This window comes from Nyctereutes procyonoides, unplaced genomic scaffold (genome assembly GCF_905146905.1).
Source record: "Nyctereutes procyonoides isolate TBG_1078 unplaced genomic scaffold, NYPRO_anot_genome, whole genome shotgun sequence".
NCBI lineage: Eukaryota > Metazoa > Chordata > Mammalia > Carnivora > Canidae > Nyctereutes > Nyctereutes procyonoides.
In genome coordinates this window covers 33518105-33536614 of record NW_026575160.1, presented here as the reverse complement: position 1 = coordinate 33536614, position 18510 = coordinate 33518105, and the positions used below count along the sequence as shown (strand labels likewise).

Below are 18510 nucleotides of genomic sequence, written 5' to 3'. Positions count from 1 at the left end.
CCCCAGCTAGTGTTCCTAAAAGCCTGATCTGAAATATCAAAGCAAAATTTATTTTCATTATCCTTATGAGATAATCCCCAGTGGCAACCTAGTGTTACTATTTGTAGCTCCCTGAGGACTCAAGATCTCCCAGTGAATAGTGTGCTTAAGTATGCTAGTTAAAGCCAGAAAATATACTTTTAGTATAAGCCATTTTGTAAATGTATAGATCTACGAGAAAGGCAATATAGAATTTTTTGTGAAACTGGAGTATTTTATAAAAGGCACCGTGATCCTCTAGAGTATGCGGGGAAGTTTTGCTTTAGTATCTGAAATATCTTTAGGAAAGATATTTCCCTTCGGCTTCAGCAAATGTCTTGGCTCAGCTGCTGTACTACAGGTGCTCCTGGAAGCTGGAAAACCTAAGAACTTAGTGTCCTCCACTCGCCTAGTCCTGAGTCTATGTGGCCCTGAATACCATGCTGGTGGTGGACAAGGAGAAGTTCAAGAAAACAAACAAGGCAAAAAAAAAAAAAGTTGAAATGCTTGGATGTTAGTCTGGAACATGCAGACTGAATCTGGGGGAGCAACACCAAAGGCTGCATCGTTGTCATGCCGACCTCCTCTGCACAGTCGGGGAGAAGAGGGAATGGTGACAGCCTTGTAGGGACATGAATCGTCCCTGGATACCATGTTCTGCAGCATAAAAATTGGCTTGTTTAATAAAAATGATGGTCCCATTAAAGGAAACTCAGAAAAGGCCAGAAGCTTAGTAAAGGCCAAAGCTAGGATAGAAAAAGCCGTCTGGAAGAGTATTAAGGTTCTGTCTGTTCATTTGTTTGTTTCAAATGTGCAGAAGTAAATTTCCCATATGCAGCTTATGAACTAAAGCTTCAGCGAGCCTCGTCCGGGGGGCTGAGTGTTTCTGAGCGTTACTGTGAGTTTCAGGTCAAGGGAAGAAGCCAGGTTGCCAACAAGGAGCATTTCTCTTTTGGTATCTGGTAAATGGCCCAAGAGATCTCCAAAGAAAAGGACACGGATCTACATTAATTTTTGGTCATTTATTTTCTTATTCTACCTAAGTGTCCACCTTTTTTTCCTTATTAATACAATATGTCTTTGTCTTCCCTCAGTCAAACCTTGAGCCAACCACACTCCCCAGACTGCCTGGGGAGGTATAGGTAAAGGAACATATGGGGCAGATGAGAAGGAAAGAAAGACCTGTGGGAGGTGGAGAGGACTCCGTCACATGGTGAAGAGGATGAGAAAGGCCACCATCAAGCAAAAGGGTCCCATAGCCTCTGGGAGGGCAAGACCTAGAATGGAGTAGGAGAAGAGCTATTGCTTCAGAGAGGGTTCCTGGAATACCCAACAATCAGGCTATCAGGCTCCTAGATGCAGTCCCAGTTCCAGCCCCAGAGCCAGCCACCCCAGAGTGGCAGCCCCAGTCCCAGTGAACGTGGCTGCTGGGTCAACGTCCCTAGAAGTGGCGCTGGTTCGGAAGCTGCGGCTAGGAGTGAGGTCAGGGGTGTGGGGCTGCCAAGCTGCTGAGGCTCTGATCCGTCAGTGTCTCCGGTGGTTTTAGCACCACTGCAGACGGTGACCTGGCTGGGCAGCTGGGAGGGGATCCTGACCAAGAAGGGGTGGAGACAAGCTTTGCACAGGTGCACATTTTCAGGGGATGAGAATGGCAGGAGAGCTGTTCCCATTGCGGAGAAGACAGAGCTAAATGTCCACTTTTGTACTTCATACTCTCTTTGCATTCAGCATTTTTTTTAAAAAAGATTGATTTATTTGTTTTAGAAAGAGAATAGGAGCAGGAGGGGCAGAGGAAAAGGGAGAAAGAATCTCAAGCAGACCCCGCACTTCGCGTGGAGCCCAACATGTGGCTCCATTTCATGACCCCAAGTTCATAACCCCGAGATCATAACCTCAATTGAAACCAAGAGTCAGCTGCCTAACCGACTGAGCCACCCGGGCGGCCCTGCATTTCTGTACTTCTCTGTGGAGGGTCTCCCAGTATCGTACAAGCTTCAGACCCAACAAAATCTGGATTGGCCCTTATTTTGTAGTTTGTTCACAATTTCAAATAGGCAGCTGGACTCTCTTGACACTTTAGAAATACATATCCTGCAAACAGATGGTCAGAACAACGATAGTGTTTTGCTGTTTGTGTCAGAATGATTGCCTTGGAAAGACCCACCTCAGAGACAAGGTCAGGAGCAGAGCAGAGGTTTTCCGTCCTGAGACTGCCTTCTAACAGCGCTGATCGTACAAATACTGTTACTCGCTTTCCTAACACAAAACTGTTAAGGGGTGAAAAAGCCTGTTCATCATATATATTATGTAAGAGAAATGAGAAACTGCACTCACAGGCAGCTGCGCACGTCCAGGTCATTGACACTTGCATGTTTGGCTGAAGCTTTGGGGTCAACGTGGAGCCCATAGGTTTATTGCTGCTAGAGAACTGCATGGTAAAACTTAAAAAGGGAGGGACATAAGGGCAACCAACAGATCTGTACCAAGAAACTATAAAGAAGAGAGTCTAGAAACTTAACAGGGTAATTAAAATGTAACAAAATCACAGAGGAATTGTGATAATTTTACTTTAAGAACACTTGTAGTACCCGAAGGATTTCCTTCCATGAAAATTAGTTGGAATCTTAATTAGTTTAATTATGTAAACAGTTCAACTGTAAAAAATAAATATGGCATTCTTGCTTTCAGCTTAAAATATCTTTTTGTTTCAGAAGTTAAAATTACTCTTATCGGTTTCTAGAGAATTTTATAATATGGAAATGGAAAGTGGATAAGGCTTTGGTTTGCCTTTGAAGATAGACATTTGTTATTCAGATCACTGATATTATTGTAAGGATTTTGTTGGGATTTTCATTTAGCACAATATTATTAAGTATGGAGAGTAATTTTTAATGTTCCTAAAAGCAAGAATTTCATGTCCTCATATATTTTGTCAACATTTTTTTGAAAGCTTAAAATGTATTTCTTCTGACAGAGGATACAATAAAATAACAGACAAAAAACTCCCTTCCTTAAGGAGCTCACTCATTCATGTATTCTGCACCTAGTAAGTACTCAATGAATATTTGTTGAATTAGGAATTATTTTAACTCATAAATAATGCCTTCTAGAAATAAAAGGCATATATTTAAATGACCAAATGATAACTAAACTTCAAAAATGACTAGTGCCTGCTGGTGAATGGGAAAATAACTTTTAAGAGGAGCTTTTCAAATTATTGAGCATATTTTTATAGGAGGAGGGTTTTTAAAAATATGTCTTTTTATTCCTAGCTGCTGGCATAGTCACTGCCATATAGCAGATACTAAATAAATGTTTGTTGATCTCACGAATAAAGGAAGCATTTTAAGCATTAGTCCACTCATCTGAAATTACGCATAGTTTGTTTACATTTAGGTTGACAACTTATTTGAATAATGATATGGGATTGTCAGCAACATATAGACTGCTAGACATGAGACCCTCAGGGAAAATAAAAATAGGCTAGATGAGAAGTAGAGGAAATGTTATAGTCTCAGGAATGACAATGCTATGGTAATTATATGGCCAAAGATAGTAAGTATGGCTAGTAATAAGCATGGGCCAGTAAAAAGGACAAAGGAGGGAATTTGAGGTTGTGAGAAAAATACAAGGGGGATGATTAAGATATATGGGGGAGTGAGTATTTACTTGATGAAGCTAAAGCAATAGTATGTTGAAGAGTAATGAGGTATTTGTCTAGAAAACATGGGGATTGTGGACTCCATTGATGCAGGGCCTTAGAGGCCATACTCAAGAATTTAAATGAGATCTCATAGGTAAGAGGAAGAGAGTCTAAGAGACTGGCACGATAACAGAAGTGATAAAAGAGATAATGCTGGCAGCTGTGTGCAGCCCGAATGGCAAGCTCAGGAGCAGAGACTTAGCACATAATTGGGGACCTCACAGCAATTCCAGTGATGAGATGAAGGTCTGCTCTGGGGAAAGGACATGCAGAAAGGGTGGGGCCAGGACAACATTTGATTGACTGGGGGCAGATCAGGGTGCTAGTAAATGGGTAGGGGCATTCGGCCGGGTTTCATGCTTACTGACATTTCAGATGTCACAGGTTCCCTAAGACATGCTCTCTGACACAGAAGATGGGAAAGGACGAAATGCGAAGACATAAGTTGTACATTTTGGGAATCACCAACATAAGTGTGATAGCGGAAAACTGCTAGAATTGGTAAGATAGAGAATCTACAGAAAGAGAAGAACAAAATATTAAACTAAGCTTTGCCCTTGCAGAATGGGTTAACAAGAGAGGAGGAGATGGGAGAGAGTGAAACTGTAGCTGGGGAAATAGGAGTATCACATTTTCAAAGGCGAAGGAAGATTTCAGGGAAATAGGGACCCAGTGGGTCAACTATAGTCAAGGAAACCAAAAGCAAAGTTGGAAATGTGAAAGCTCAGGGGAAAATCCATTCATCTGGAGGCAGAGGAGGGGGAAGAAATTTTTTTCTTTTTTTTTTTAAATAAGCTTTTTGATATTTCACTGAAATATAGGAGAATGGACATTGTCTTATTCATGCTTTCAAAGAGATTAATACAAATCTTAACATGGGGGATTATAGACGAGATCAGGCACGTTCAGGGTGGTATGGCCGTAGACAATGTGGGGGATTATAGAGTGATGAACAGACTTGGTTCTTAGAATACTGCTGCTGAAAACTGTATTTCAAAATAAATCAGATGATTATGATCTTTGGATGCTGGAGATAAGCCATTCAACCCAACTTCCATCTGGAAGAATTAACTATACTCTTACCTTTAGGGGGATGAGTCATTGTGAAAGAGTTGGACTCTTCTTAGTGACTTGAAACAGAGGCTGGTGGATATGTTTTCTGTTGCCTTGCTTAGTTTTCAAAGGGCTGGAAGTGAAAAAGAATAAAGAATTTAATCTTGTGGAAAACACAAAAATAGCTCATTTTTACGCTCACTCAAAATACATAGGAGAGGGATGTGAAAACAAGTCAAAAGTTGAAGTTGACACTTACACTCTTGGCTCTGTGACTTTGACATTCACAGAGGAGGTAAACCAGAAATAAACTTCAGATTGGCTTTTTTTTTTAAATAGGCGTCTATATGCATTTGATGACAAACAGTAAATTATGTTTAAATACATTTTTGTAATGCTTAGCAAAACATGAGTACTACACTGAAGATTTATGGCCAATTTTCTTACCCAAGCTTATTGGTAATGTAAATCTAACAAGGCTGAAAGTTATTTGCGGTTAACTCTTCATGGTACTATTGTCAAATATATATTTGATGGTGCTCAGTGTTTATGTAGGTAACTGGTTTATTAAATATTTCAACCTAGTGAAATATAAGCGTAAAATGATTTTATTTTTTCTCCAAAGGCTATTTTCAACCATGCCCTGTCAAATCACTCTTTCTAGTCCTCTTAAAATTAACTTAGATTGTTTCCGTAACTTTTCATCCATTCCAAGATATTAAAAAATCTTTTCTATTCTGAAATGACATAAGTTCAACTTCATGGCAAATTAACACAGTTCCTTTCTGTATGTCTTGCGGTTAGAAGTCTAAGGAAACTGCACTGCAGAGGGTGTGTAAGTCCTGTTCTTTTATTTCTTCTCCCTTCCTAATTCTTCCCATCCCTTTCTGGGTTTACTTTTCTCCTCCTACACTGGAAACTGGAAAGGGAAATATGAGAAAGGCCAAATGTTTACGCCTTCATTCCAAGACTGGCTCTCTTACCTGAAATGCAAATATGAGCTTTTTAAGAGTTCTACCCAGGTAGAACTTTTTCTAGAACTTTTTTCTTAACCAAGTAGGCCCTGAAGGCAGATTCCCCAAACCTGATGCAGTCTCCACTTTTTCCTTTTCACTTGGCTTATGGTAGCTGATGGAATGGAATCACCACCTATTCCCTTTGCCCTTCAGGCAAGAGATGGCAATAGCTCGCCACTCACTGTGGCTAGCTTTCCGTCACCTGTTGGCTTCTCTTCGTCCTGTCACACCCCTTGTACGTCGTCCTTCTATTAAACTCTAACTTATTAGAGTGTGCCATGTGTGTTCCATCATGGCTCTGACTGAAGCAAATAATAGACACAATTTCAACAACTCTGTACTATAAGTATTTTAAGGCAAAAATATGATTTACCCACATCATCTTAGGAAATTTGCATATCTGAATATTACTAGAGAGAAGGAGAACTTGAATAGGATAACCTGAATATTTTAGTTATTTATCTACTTTAGAGAGAGAGAGCGCAAGCAGGGGGAGGAGGCAAAGGGGGGAAGGAGAGGGAGGGGTAAAGAAACTCCAGCAGATTCCGCACTTAGCACGGAGCCCGACATGGGACTGGATCTCATGACCCTGAGATTATGACCTGAGCCCAAACCAAGAGTTGGACACTTAACCTTTGAACCACCCAGCAGCCCCTTGAATTGGATAACTTGGATTAAAATCCCAGCTCTAACATATATTACATATAACATATAACATATATAAGCTCATTTGTAAAGTGAGCACATACATGCCAACTTCACGAAACTGGCATGAAGATTCAGTGGGATAAAGGAATCTCCCACATAGATTATATTCAATAAATATTCGTGCAACGTCTCCATGATGCCGGCACTAAATTACTAAATTCTTTTTTTTTTATTTATATTCTACTAAATTCTGTCTAAGCCATAAAGTGCTCTATAAGTCAAGTTAATTTAATTCTTAATCGGATACAGAACCAATGACTTGTAGCCATGAAAACACTCCTCTTGGTATAGGCTGAGCAGACCCTATGAGGAAGCCCGGAGCGGAGGAGGGGCAGCTAGCTCTTCTTAGTGTCCTTCATTTGATCCCTTACTGTAAAACATCACATCATTATAGATACCTGGTATATACTCTTTTGTGATGAAATTTAGTAGCAGAATATGTTTTTAAAAATTAAAATTACTGGGAACTTATTTTTATATACGAGAGCAAAAGAAGTAAAGAAAAAGTATCAACACAATCCAATATAGACTATTTTTAATAAGTGAAAATATAGCAATTATATTAGTCCCCGTAACTTAACATTCTTTAAAGTAAATTTAAAGTGGTAATTTTTTTTTAAGATTTTATTCATTTACTCATGAGAGACACAGAGAGAGAGAGAGAGAGAGAGAGGCAAAGACCCAGGCAGATGGAGAAGCAGGCTCCCTACGGGGAGCCTGATGTGGGACTGGATCCTTGACACTGGGGTCACACCCTGAGCCAAAGGCAGATACTCCACCGCTGAGCCACCCAGATGCCCCCTCAAATGGTAAATTTATAATTAACATTTGAATAAATATTCAAGAAACTTTGGTTAAGGAAAGAATATTGTACTGCACGTCAGAAGGCTTGAGATTTAGATCTGTTTCTGCCATTAACTGGCTGTTGGCCTTTAGTAATTTAATTCTCTGAGGTCTTATTTCTACTTCTTTGGTTCAGTTAACATATTTTTATGACATATTAACTTATAAACAATATGTTAATGCTCCCAAATTTGTTAATTCAATACAAGTGAAAAAATATGCTAAATTCAGTGCTACTGTTGGGGAGAGAATGGGATAAAGAAGAGCTAGTCCTGTCCTCAATGAGTTGGAAGGAGTAAAATGTCAGTGCCAGTAAGAATTAAATCACTTCTGTAACTGAGATTAATAAAGTACTTAATGAAACTGCCAGAAGGAGCATTTTTTTTCCCTACTTGAGGAAGGAAATGACATTGTAGAGTAGATAGCTTTTATAGATCAGTAATTCTAGCTAAAAATTGTCTTTCAGAAAAACTTTGCATTAAAAAAAAATGTTTCCTCAAAACTATTTCCACTCTTCTTTTTGTGGGGATGAAAAGAACATATTAACTTGAAAAATTTTGATGTGTGGTAAAAGTATTTGTTTTTCTTTTAATAGATTTTGATCTAATGTTTGGGAAGTCCATTAGTTCATTAAAATAATGCTTTAGAGTTAACACCAAAGTGGAGGCTTCTGCTTTTCCAATTCAATATTACATCAAGGATCCTGGCTCTGCGCTTCAAACGGGGGAAAACACAGTTTGTGCGTAGCTGCCTGAGGTCCCCTACTTGATGAGCTTCCTGATACACTTGGACCTGCAATAATAATAATTTTTTTTAATGCTCAAATGTTACTGTGCCACTATGATACGTCTCTAAATATAAATTATAACTATTGGTATCAGGAGTCTTATATTTAAATATATGGTGAAAAGTCAATATTTGGAAAATTTTAGATTCCGAAGGGAAGATGATCCCTTTTTTAATTGAAGTATAATTAAAATACAATATTCTGTTATCAATCAATATGTGTACAACATATTGATTTGACAATTCTGTACATTACTCAGGGCTCGCCATAAGTGTAGTCGCCATCTGTCACCATACAACATTATTACAGTATTATTGACTATATTCCCTATACTGCACTTTTCATCTCTGTGAACTTAATTTATTTTATCACTGGAAGTTTGTATCTCTTAATTCTCTTTGTTTTTCCCATCCCCTCACCCAGATTATTCTTTAACTATAGAATTCTTTAGGTCCCCACTTACAGGGTCAAGTATATGATGTGATTGCATGATACATGTATTTTATAAATTAATCTCTTGCAGTTGCAGTTCAACTTTGTTATGTTAATACCAGTGTTTTTTTTTTAAATCATGGATATATTTATTCTATATTTAGAATTATATTATAATTGTACCAGAATAGCTACTTACTTAAAGAAACATGTGAAGTACCCCTGTATAAAGTGAGAAATAATATCTAATTTAATTTTGAATCAGTGCATACTTTATGCATTACTTTTTGCTTAAAACAAAGGCACACTGACATGGTCATTAAATTTTAGGGTCTTGAAAAGGCCTGATAAGAGTTTTCTCCTTTGGTATATATGACAGCTGGGCCAACGTGGTGGTGGTGGTGGTAGTGGTGTGGTGTGTATTTTGGAGGTGAACTACTAGTTCAGGGCATTCCCTCTCCCTCCCTCTGGGAAAGAACAAGCAGGTACAGCCAGTTTATCTTGTCGCCCCCTCCTGCCCTCCGAAATAAGAGGAGTGCAATTCTCTTGAGTGGAGCTGTCATTGAGAAAGACTAACTGCATTCTCGCTGGGAGTGTGGCATGGGAGAAAGCCTGGTCAAGAGGAAAGAAATGATCCAGGGAACTAGATCGTAGAAAAGAGTGAGTCCTTTTGCACTAAGAATGTGAAAGTTACCTGAGCATTTCAAAGTGTTAAAGATGGGATTATAATTAGCATAATTGCGAATCACATACTGGATTCCTTAATGTTTTCAAAATAAGCCGCTCATGATTAGGGTTTGTGCTTAGGCCATGCTGTCCTAACTCACATGGATCATGGCAATGAATTATAAATATACATGGAAGGTGTAGTCCCTTATAATAAAGGAAGAAAAGTCCTTCAAGATGCATGACATACAGTAGGCACTCAATACGTGTTAGCAATTATTATGCAGGGCCACCTCAGGAGCCACTGGGTCCAGGGCCACCTCAGGAGCCACTGGGTCCAGGGCCACCTCCGGAGGGACTGGATGATGTTCACCTACATTGGTGAGAGTGATCTTCTTTACTCAGTCTTTGGATTCTAGTGCTAATTTCTTTGGAAACACCCTCTCAGACACACCCAAAAATACTGTTTCTCAACTATTCGGCCATCCTTTAGCCTAGTCAAGGAGACACATAAATTAACAATCACAACAGCACATTCCCATTTTCCGTTTAATGAAAGTGCATTTGTACCTCTGGTAGTTTTTCTTACGAATCTGTCTTGAAACCTTGTCAGAGTTCTTCACAGGGAGAGTTCTGTGATGTTGCAGGTATATTTTGATAAGCATCTTGGGGTGTTGATAGGAGACCTGTCAGGGGCAGTTTTGAGAATGGTCTTTTCCCAGAGTTCTGCCCCAACGTCAGTAACCCTCTTCTGTTAGTTTCTCTAGTCACGTCAGCTACATCTTCTTCCTTTTGTGAGCCTCCCTCCACACCTCTCTTGGCATCTGACTCTACTTATGAAGTGAAATTTGGCTTTCTTTCAGTGTCTTTAAATTTTACTTTCATTACCAAACTTGATGAAGGTTTGTTCTTGGATCCTGTTCCCTTTAGAAAACCTGGAAGTATTCTAAAGTTTAAATAATTCTCCTGATACATGTGGATATAATATATTCATCTTGATGTGAACATCTACATATACAGATGGTTCCTAACTTACAATGTCTCCATGATTTTTTGACTTTATGATGGCGCAAAAGTAATATGCATTCAGTAGAAGCCATACTTCAGGTTTTGAATTTTGATCTTTTCCCTAGCTAGCAATGCGCAGTAGAATATTTTCTCATGATGCCGGTCAGTGGCAGCCGGTCAGTCACACGACCACGAGGACCACGGGGGTAAATTGTGATCCACTTATATAATTTATGAATTCTGTGCCCACGCAACTGTTCTGGTTTTCACTTTTAATAGAGTATCCAATAGATTACAGGAAATACTCCACACTCTGTTATACAATAGGTTTTGTGTTAGATGGTTTGGCCCAAGTACAGGCTAATGTAGGCTTGTCTAACTGTAACCCCATCATAAATCAAGGAAGATTTGTGTATAAAATCATATACAGCCACACACGATTCATATATACTCGCTTGGCCTTATAGGCATGGATAAGATAAGTAAATTTAAGAATACTCTGTAAGATTAAGACATCACTCTGAACACTCCTGAGAGAACCCCTTGATGAAAGGCACTGGGACTTGGCAACCCATGGGGAGAATGACATGTCATCAAAATAACAATACCCGTCTAAAAAACATGCTTTTTGTTCCAGTTCTCTTTCCTTACCACACTTTTTTGTATAAAGGTTAGTAGCTGGGCAGCCCCCAGTGGCCCAGTGGTTTAGCGTCGCCTTCAGCCCAGGGTGTGGTCCTGGAGTCCCACATCGGGCTCCCTGCATGGAGCCTGCTTCTCCCTCTGCCTGTGTCTCTGCCTCTCAATCTCTCTCTCTCTCTCTCTCTCTCTCTCTCTCTGTCATGAATAAACAAATAAAATCTTTAAAAAAAAAGGTTAGTAGCTTACATTAAAGTTGATTCTATTGATTAACTGTGAGAGAGTGAAACAGATCAATCAAGATTTTCTTCCCCACTGAGAGTGACATGAGATGGCATCACAGGGGACACTTCAAAGACGCATGTGGTTGATGAATTAATGAAGAAACAGTAATTACTACTTCAATCAAAATACGGCTGTTTATTGTCCAGCCCATTCATGCAAATCCTGACACTGTGACTACCAATTACCATCAACTGCAAAGGAATAACAAAGTTTTGTTAGTATTAGCATCTTTCAATCAGCGGGATGTATTACAAATAATAACATTAAAAACATCACTTCAGGAATTCAAAATTCCCCTTTCCTCTGGTCCTCTGCAGCCTCCAGAGGGACCATTCTGGGGAGGACAGGAGGCACGAAGTGTAGAGGAGACGTGAATGTGGAAGTAAGAAGTTGACAAAACACTTCATTCTTCCTGTGCGCAGACTTACCCAAGAATGTGCAAAAACCATTACTCTTGGGAGGAATTAGGCGCTCTCAGGGCTTCTGTCAAGAAAGTATATCCCCAGCTCAATTTTCAAGGCTTCACCCCCCATAGCAGGATCGTAAAGAGCTATGGGGCACCCCAATAGGAGATTACAGCCTCGATACCAAGGTCTTTCCTGCTGGTGTTCCTCTGATCATTCCTCTTCCTGTAACACGGTGTCTACTAAATGGCACACTCATGGTCTCTTCAGGTGTGCACTGAGCTTACTAAAAACCAGAGAGTTTAGGTTACTAATCAGACTGATTTATGACATTAATTGCTCATTGTCTAGTCATGTGTGTCTCAAGAGTGCTCCCGTTGCATCCGATGGCCCCTGGAAATATTTCTGGGTACTTCCACTCAGTCCTGCTCATTATGACTTGCCTGTTCTTCATTTCAGTCCTTTGCTATGCATACACTTGTCATGGCCCTGCAAATCCTGGGACAGGGATTTGGACTTCAGTGCCTCTTTACTTAAGAGCAGACGTCAACAGAATCCAATGCATACTCTACAGACTCCAGTCTGGGCAAGACTCTGGGTTCTACTCACACGGTTAGTCTAACTAACCCAGATTCTCATTATATTTTCTTTATTTGGCTCAGATACATTACTATGGACAGGAATTGCCTTCTTTTTTTTAATTTAAATTCAATTTGCCAACATATAGTCTAACACCCAGTGCTCACCACATCCCATGCCCTCCTCAGTCCCCGTCACCCAGTTACCCCCATCCCCCCTCCCCCCTCCCCTTCTGCAACCCTTTGTGTGTTTCCCAGAGTTTGGAGTCTCTGATGGTTCGTCTCCCTCTCTGATTTTCCCCACTCAGTTCCCCTCCTTTCCTAAAACCCCTTTCACTATTTCTTATATTCTTATATTTCGCTATTTCTTCCCCGTATGAGTGAGACCATGTGATGATTGTCCTTCTCTGATTGACTTACTTCACTCCATAATACCCTGCAGAGGAACCTCCTTCCATACTCAACTTTTTAAATTCTCTTTTCTGTTCCCAGAGATCATTGCACATTCACATTCATTTCTAGATTAACCTTTCTTTCTTTTCTGACCTCAGATCCTGGAGAAGCAGGATCTTATATAGAGTTCAATTATATTGAGTTACGGATTCAAATACCATTTTCCTACTACTAGGGCTCATATGATAGTAAGTTTTATCATAAAGCCTTAAGATGAGGAATGATGCAGGAGATGAAGCTGAAAACTTTCTACTTGTAGGACCCTGTCTTGCCTCTAGATGACCTAATTTGACCTTGGCTACTATCCCTTTTCTTCCATCTATTCTTGGCTCTGACACTCAGGCAACCTCTTGAGGTCCTGGTTTCTAGGCCACAAATAATAGCTTGCTTTGTATTGGTCCTTTTACCCCACAGCTAAAATATTTGGTAAGATTCAGAATAATTTGGGTTCAGATCTACTTTGTGCTTTTTACTAGCTCAGGCAATATGGGTAACCTAACTCTTATGAACTTTAATTCTCTCATATGTAAAATAAGGGTGGCAAGGGGTAAGTTTCAGGGTTTTAAGGGCATTAGCAGAAACTCAATAAACAGTAGACGTTGATGTAATTATAATCATATTTATTATAATACTCTGCATCTCCATTTACTACCTCCAATTTTTAAGCAGGCTCCATACCCAGCATGGAGCCCAGCTCAGGGCTTGAACTCAGAAGCCTGAGATCAAGACCTGAAATGAGATCAAGTCAGTTGCTAAACCAATTGGGTCACTCAGGTGCCCCCTTCTCCCAATTATTACCTCCAGAAACCGCGTTCAATTCTTTCTGGCTCTCTACACTTTCCTCCACTCACCATTTGTTCCTTACTAATCTCCAGCAGCGTTAAGTCATAACGAATAGTTTTGGGTTCCCATTTCAGAAATTCTGTCCTCAAATACCCTGACTATTCTGTGAGAGCAGATCACTCACAGTAATCTTCTAGTTTGGAGTGACTTTGTGTCCCATTTCCTGGTACAGTCCTCGCAAATACCTTTTGTCTTCGCATATCATTAGCACACCTCTTTTGAGTTCCTGTACTCAATTTTCAAAGTGTGGACTGGGGGCTTCCAGATATATTCAAGCAATGCTTTGACACCAGTTGTATGTTCTATAATTCAACTCAGTTATGATACTACCTGTCCAGAGGTAGCGTCAGATTCCACAGGCTGAAGGCTTAGTCCTTTAAGACTGTCCCACCCCTTAGACATCAGTCACAAATGCAGGTTGTCACTTGTGCTTCTGACCCACTGGCTATAAATCAGAGGTTCTCACAATCCCCTCCTCAGATTCAATTAATTTGCCAGAGCAGCCCACAGAATTCAGAGAAACATTTTACTTAGTAGATCACCAGTTTATTAGAAAAGCATGCAATTCAGGAGCAGCCAGATAGAAGAGATGCACAGTGTAAGGCATGTGGGAAAGTGCCCAAGCTTCCATACCCTCTCTGAGTACACCACTTGCCCCACATGTCTACACCTTCACCAACCCAGAAGCTCTTTAGACTCCATCTTTTTGGGTTTTTATGGAAGCTTTATATTACACAGGCATGATTGATTTACTCATTGGCCATTGGTGATTGATTCAATGCCCAGCCTCCCTCTCCTCTTTCCAGAAGTTGAGAAGTGGGAGAGAAAGTTCCAACATTCTAATTACATGGTTGGCACCACTGGCAACTGGCCATCATCCTTAGGTGCTTTCCCAAAGTCACCTCATTAACACAACAAAGGACATTTGACCCCTCCTCATCAAAGGAAATTCTAGGCCGTGGTTCTAAGCTCTATATAGGTCTTAATTTTTCCCTGACTTAAACCTGCTATTTTGATAAACACATCCTGTTCTCTCTTTAGTTTCTGCTTATTTGTGTGACTTATATAACCGTCCTTGAATCTTGCCTTGTAAGATGTGGGTTCTAGTCCTATGTCTTCACATTCCCTATCCATGAGACCTAAGGAGACAATACCTTAAGCTTCAATTTCTGCATCTCTTTAAAATAGAGTGATGGTAACGTTACTTTGTTTCTCATAGGGTGGTTATGAAGCTAAAGCTACATATGTGTGAAAGAATTGGGTAACTGATAAAACACAGTACAAATATAAAGAATATCCTGGTGGACCAGTTCTTGGACTCCTACTACACGAGGCAGTGCTACACGCAAGGGGAACACTTAATGTTTGTTGCTACGTGATTCTATTACTAAGATGTGCAATAAGAAGTGAAAGTGAAGCCTAGGTATACACTCCTAGTTGTTATATTTTAGGAAAATTCAGCCTCTTCCATTCTAGAAAAAATATCTCCTTTCATATATTTCATATATTTTTTAATTCTCTTTAAATTCAGTTAATTAACATACAATGTATTGTTGGCTTCAGAGGTAGAGGTCAGTGACATTAGTCTTACGTAACACCCAGTGCTCACTGCATCACATGCCCTCTGTAAGGAACTATTTTTGTTGGTGGAATCATGAGCAATGAAGAAAAAAGACTGGAATTTGTTAAAAGGGAAAAGCTGAGAATGAAAGAGGATCTGGACTTGGTGATGCTCTGATCCTCTCTGGTTGCCTTGTTTAACTGCATGTTGCTGGATGATGACAGGCTGATGGGGTTTCACACTTGATGAGAATCAGGTCAAGGATCACAATCTCATGCGAGTGTGTGTAGTTCTATCTCCTCACTTCTCTCCTGGGGCTTAAATATTAAGTTATGACGAGGCCATGGTATTTCCGGACCGCATTAAACCTCTATCTCTTCATTCCAGTTCCCTTGGCTGACAACCCAGGGCACAACTCCTGCTTCCGTGAGTGCCTAATACAAGAGTTGAAGCTCCCGGAGCCTTCTTTGAAAAATGCCATGCCTAATGTTCTACTACAGATGTTTGCCTTGAGTCAAATATGGAACTTATGTAAAATTATATGTGGGTTGGTGGTGAGTATTGCTTTTATGAGATAAGGAATCATTTCACATTATTCTCATTTTGCTTTAATGCTTGGGGTCATTTAAACTGAGCAATAACACTTGACTCTGAAGAAACAGTGGTAGAAATGCAAATAAATGCCCCCAAAATAGAATATTTTGACCTCCAGGAAATTCATCTAAGAGTAGAAAATTATATTCAGAATCAAACATTTCCTCAAGCAATTGTATTATCATAATGTCTTATATAACTTCAAACTTACTTTTACTTTGAAATGGACTGCACAGTAGTATTTCTTAAATATACATTTAGTGTAGCACATGATTTAGAAATTTTTTAATTTTTTAAACAGCAAGAGTCTGTTGAACAATTGGCAATGGAAACCAATGGTAAGTTTTTTTAACCACAGTAACACCAATTACTTTAAGAAATTCAGTGAAAAGAGGTGCCTGGGTAGGTCAGCCAGTTAAGCATCTGACTCTTGATTTTAGCTCAGGTCGTGATCGTAGGGTTGTGGGATCAAGCTCCAGTTAGGCTCTGTACTCAGTGTAGTCTGCTTGTCCCTCTACCTCAGCTCCTCTCCCACCACTCGCTATGTCCCTCTCTCTTTTTCTAAAATAAATAAATAAATAATTTTAAAAAAAGAAAATTCAGTGAAAAAAATCGATAAAATATGATGTGATTTTTCTGCATCTATATTATTCTCTTTTCCCTTGGATCCTTGTGTTGTTCCTTACTATTTGTAGGACATTGGGAAAATTATTAGTTTCTCACATCTTAGTTTCCTCATCTGTTGAATGGGCTGGTTTTAAAGATCAAATAATTTAATTCATGTGCACAGCACATAATCATTTCATGTGTCAGCCATTATGACTATTTAAGATAAGCACATAAGTGTCATTCTTTGATATGATACTTGTATTTTTTAAGACTTAAATGTCAGTGCAAATGATTCTTTTTTTATAATCATTTGAATGTTTTACGTTTGCCAAATAAAATCTACTTTTTTATTGGAAAATGTATTTCCTATTGCCTTTAAACTACTTGGGTGTTAAAAGTGTAACTAATCCATGTTTTCTGAATGCCCCCTAGGAGTCAAGTACTTTCTAAGGCTCTCAAAGATTTAAACATAAAAAAACACCATCACTTCCCTTAAATTACTTAGGATTTATTGGCAAGGAGAATAATATTAATAAGCAAGTTTAATCTAAAGCAGAGTGGGAAAAATGCTTTCAGAGAAACATAGATCAAACCGCTCAAGGAGGCAGACAAGGTATGAATTATAGTATTAGAACAAGGAAGAGCTTCAGATATTAGTAGAATTTTGGTTCAGGAGAACATCTTAGGCAGAGGAATAATGAAAGCAAAAGCATTGATTGACACCTGAATGTACGGAGCACGTGCAGGGAAAAACATCAGGCACTGACACTGAAGGATGGCAAGGAACGGGGTGTCAACGTTGGGAGGCTGGAGCATTTCTCAAGCCTGGTCACGTCCAGATCCAAAAGGATGAGGGCAGGAGTAATATGCTCATGGCAGCGGTGGGGGTGGAGCGGTGGGGGCAGTAAGGGAAGCTTTGTAGAGAGGGAAGCTTCCTGCTTCATGGCTAAGGGAATATGAAGGCAGAGGAGAGAGATGAAGATGACCCTGATTCTCCAGCCCTATTTCCCTGGAGTAATGATGAAGCCATCACAAAGAAAGGTCAGTGCAGGTTGGTGCAGCAGATGATACCACGTCAGCTTTAGCACGTTAAGTTTAAAAGGCACCGGTAGGATTTTCTGGTGAAGGCATCTGAGGGTTGGAAACCTGATGTTTGGAGGAATGGTCAGGCGTCAGTGATTTGGGAGTAATCCACGTAGTAGTGATCGTGACGCTGCAAGAAAAGTGAATGAAAGTCCATCGATAATTCCAACAACCTATATGGTAGCTAAAGTCAATTTAAAAAATTGATTTAATTCATAAAGTAACTCATATGATTATTTTAGTTCCTGCTTAATAATTCATGAGCTCTTATTTTAGTTATATTTTATTTGTAGTCTGTGACTTTTAATTTTTTATTTCTCTTCCCCTGTTTCTTCTCTTCCTCCTTCCATTCCTTCACTCTAAGTTTCTTTCTTTCTTTCTTTCTTTCTTTCTTTCTTTCTTTCTTTCTTTCTTTCTTTCTTTCTTTCTTTCTTTTTTTCTTTCTTTCTTTCTTTCTTCTTTCCTTTTTAAAGATTGTATTTATTTATTTGAGACACAGAGAGTGAGAGAGAACACAAGAGGAGGGGAGGGGCAGAGGGAGAAGCAGACTCTCCTGCTGAGCAGGGAGCCTGATAAGAGGCTCCATCCCAGGACCCTGAGAGCATGATCTGAGCTGAAGGCAGATGCTTAACTGACTGAGATGCTCAGGTACCTCTGTTTGTTCTTTTTGACTCCTTTTGTCCTTCTTCTAATGCAATAAGAAATAAATTCCTTCTTTTTTAAAGATTTTATTTATTTATTCATGAGAGACTCAGAGAGAGGCAGAGACACAGGCAGAGGGAGAAGCAGGATCCCTGCTGGGAACCCAATGCGGGACTTGATTCCAGGACCCCGGGGTCACGCCCTGAGCCAAAGGCAGACGCTCAACCCCTGAGCCACCGAGGCGTCCCACGAAATAAATTTTTAATTTGAGGCCACAAGTCCATGACATCCTGTATAATTCACTATAATGTTTCAAACATCTGATGTCAAAATATGGAAATGTGTTAGTATATTTTTGAAGGTTGCTTCCAAAAGCCTACAATCCAGAACCTCAGTCAAATACAGACGTAGGAGACTTTTCTATTTCTGAATAACCCAAACCTAGCTTTCCTCCTTAGAGATAACAGACAGTCAGCAGACATTAACTGTGTACTATGTTCCGGGTAGTAAGGATATCAGTTGAATAGTACGTGACCCCTTCTCTGAGCAGCTCACAGGGTAATAGGTTTTCTTCCCCGGAGCCCTCCT

General features: G+C 39.7%; 1 pseudogene; it reads right to left on the bottom strand.

The window, feature by feature from the left end:
* Positions 1–1224: 1224 nt before the first annotated feature.
* The window catches only part of LOC129502823 (uncharacterized), a 34366-nt pseudogene continuing 17080 nt past the window's right edge, over positions 1225–18510 (bottom strand).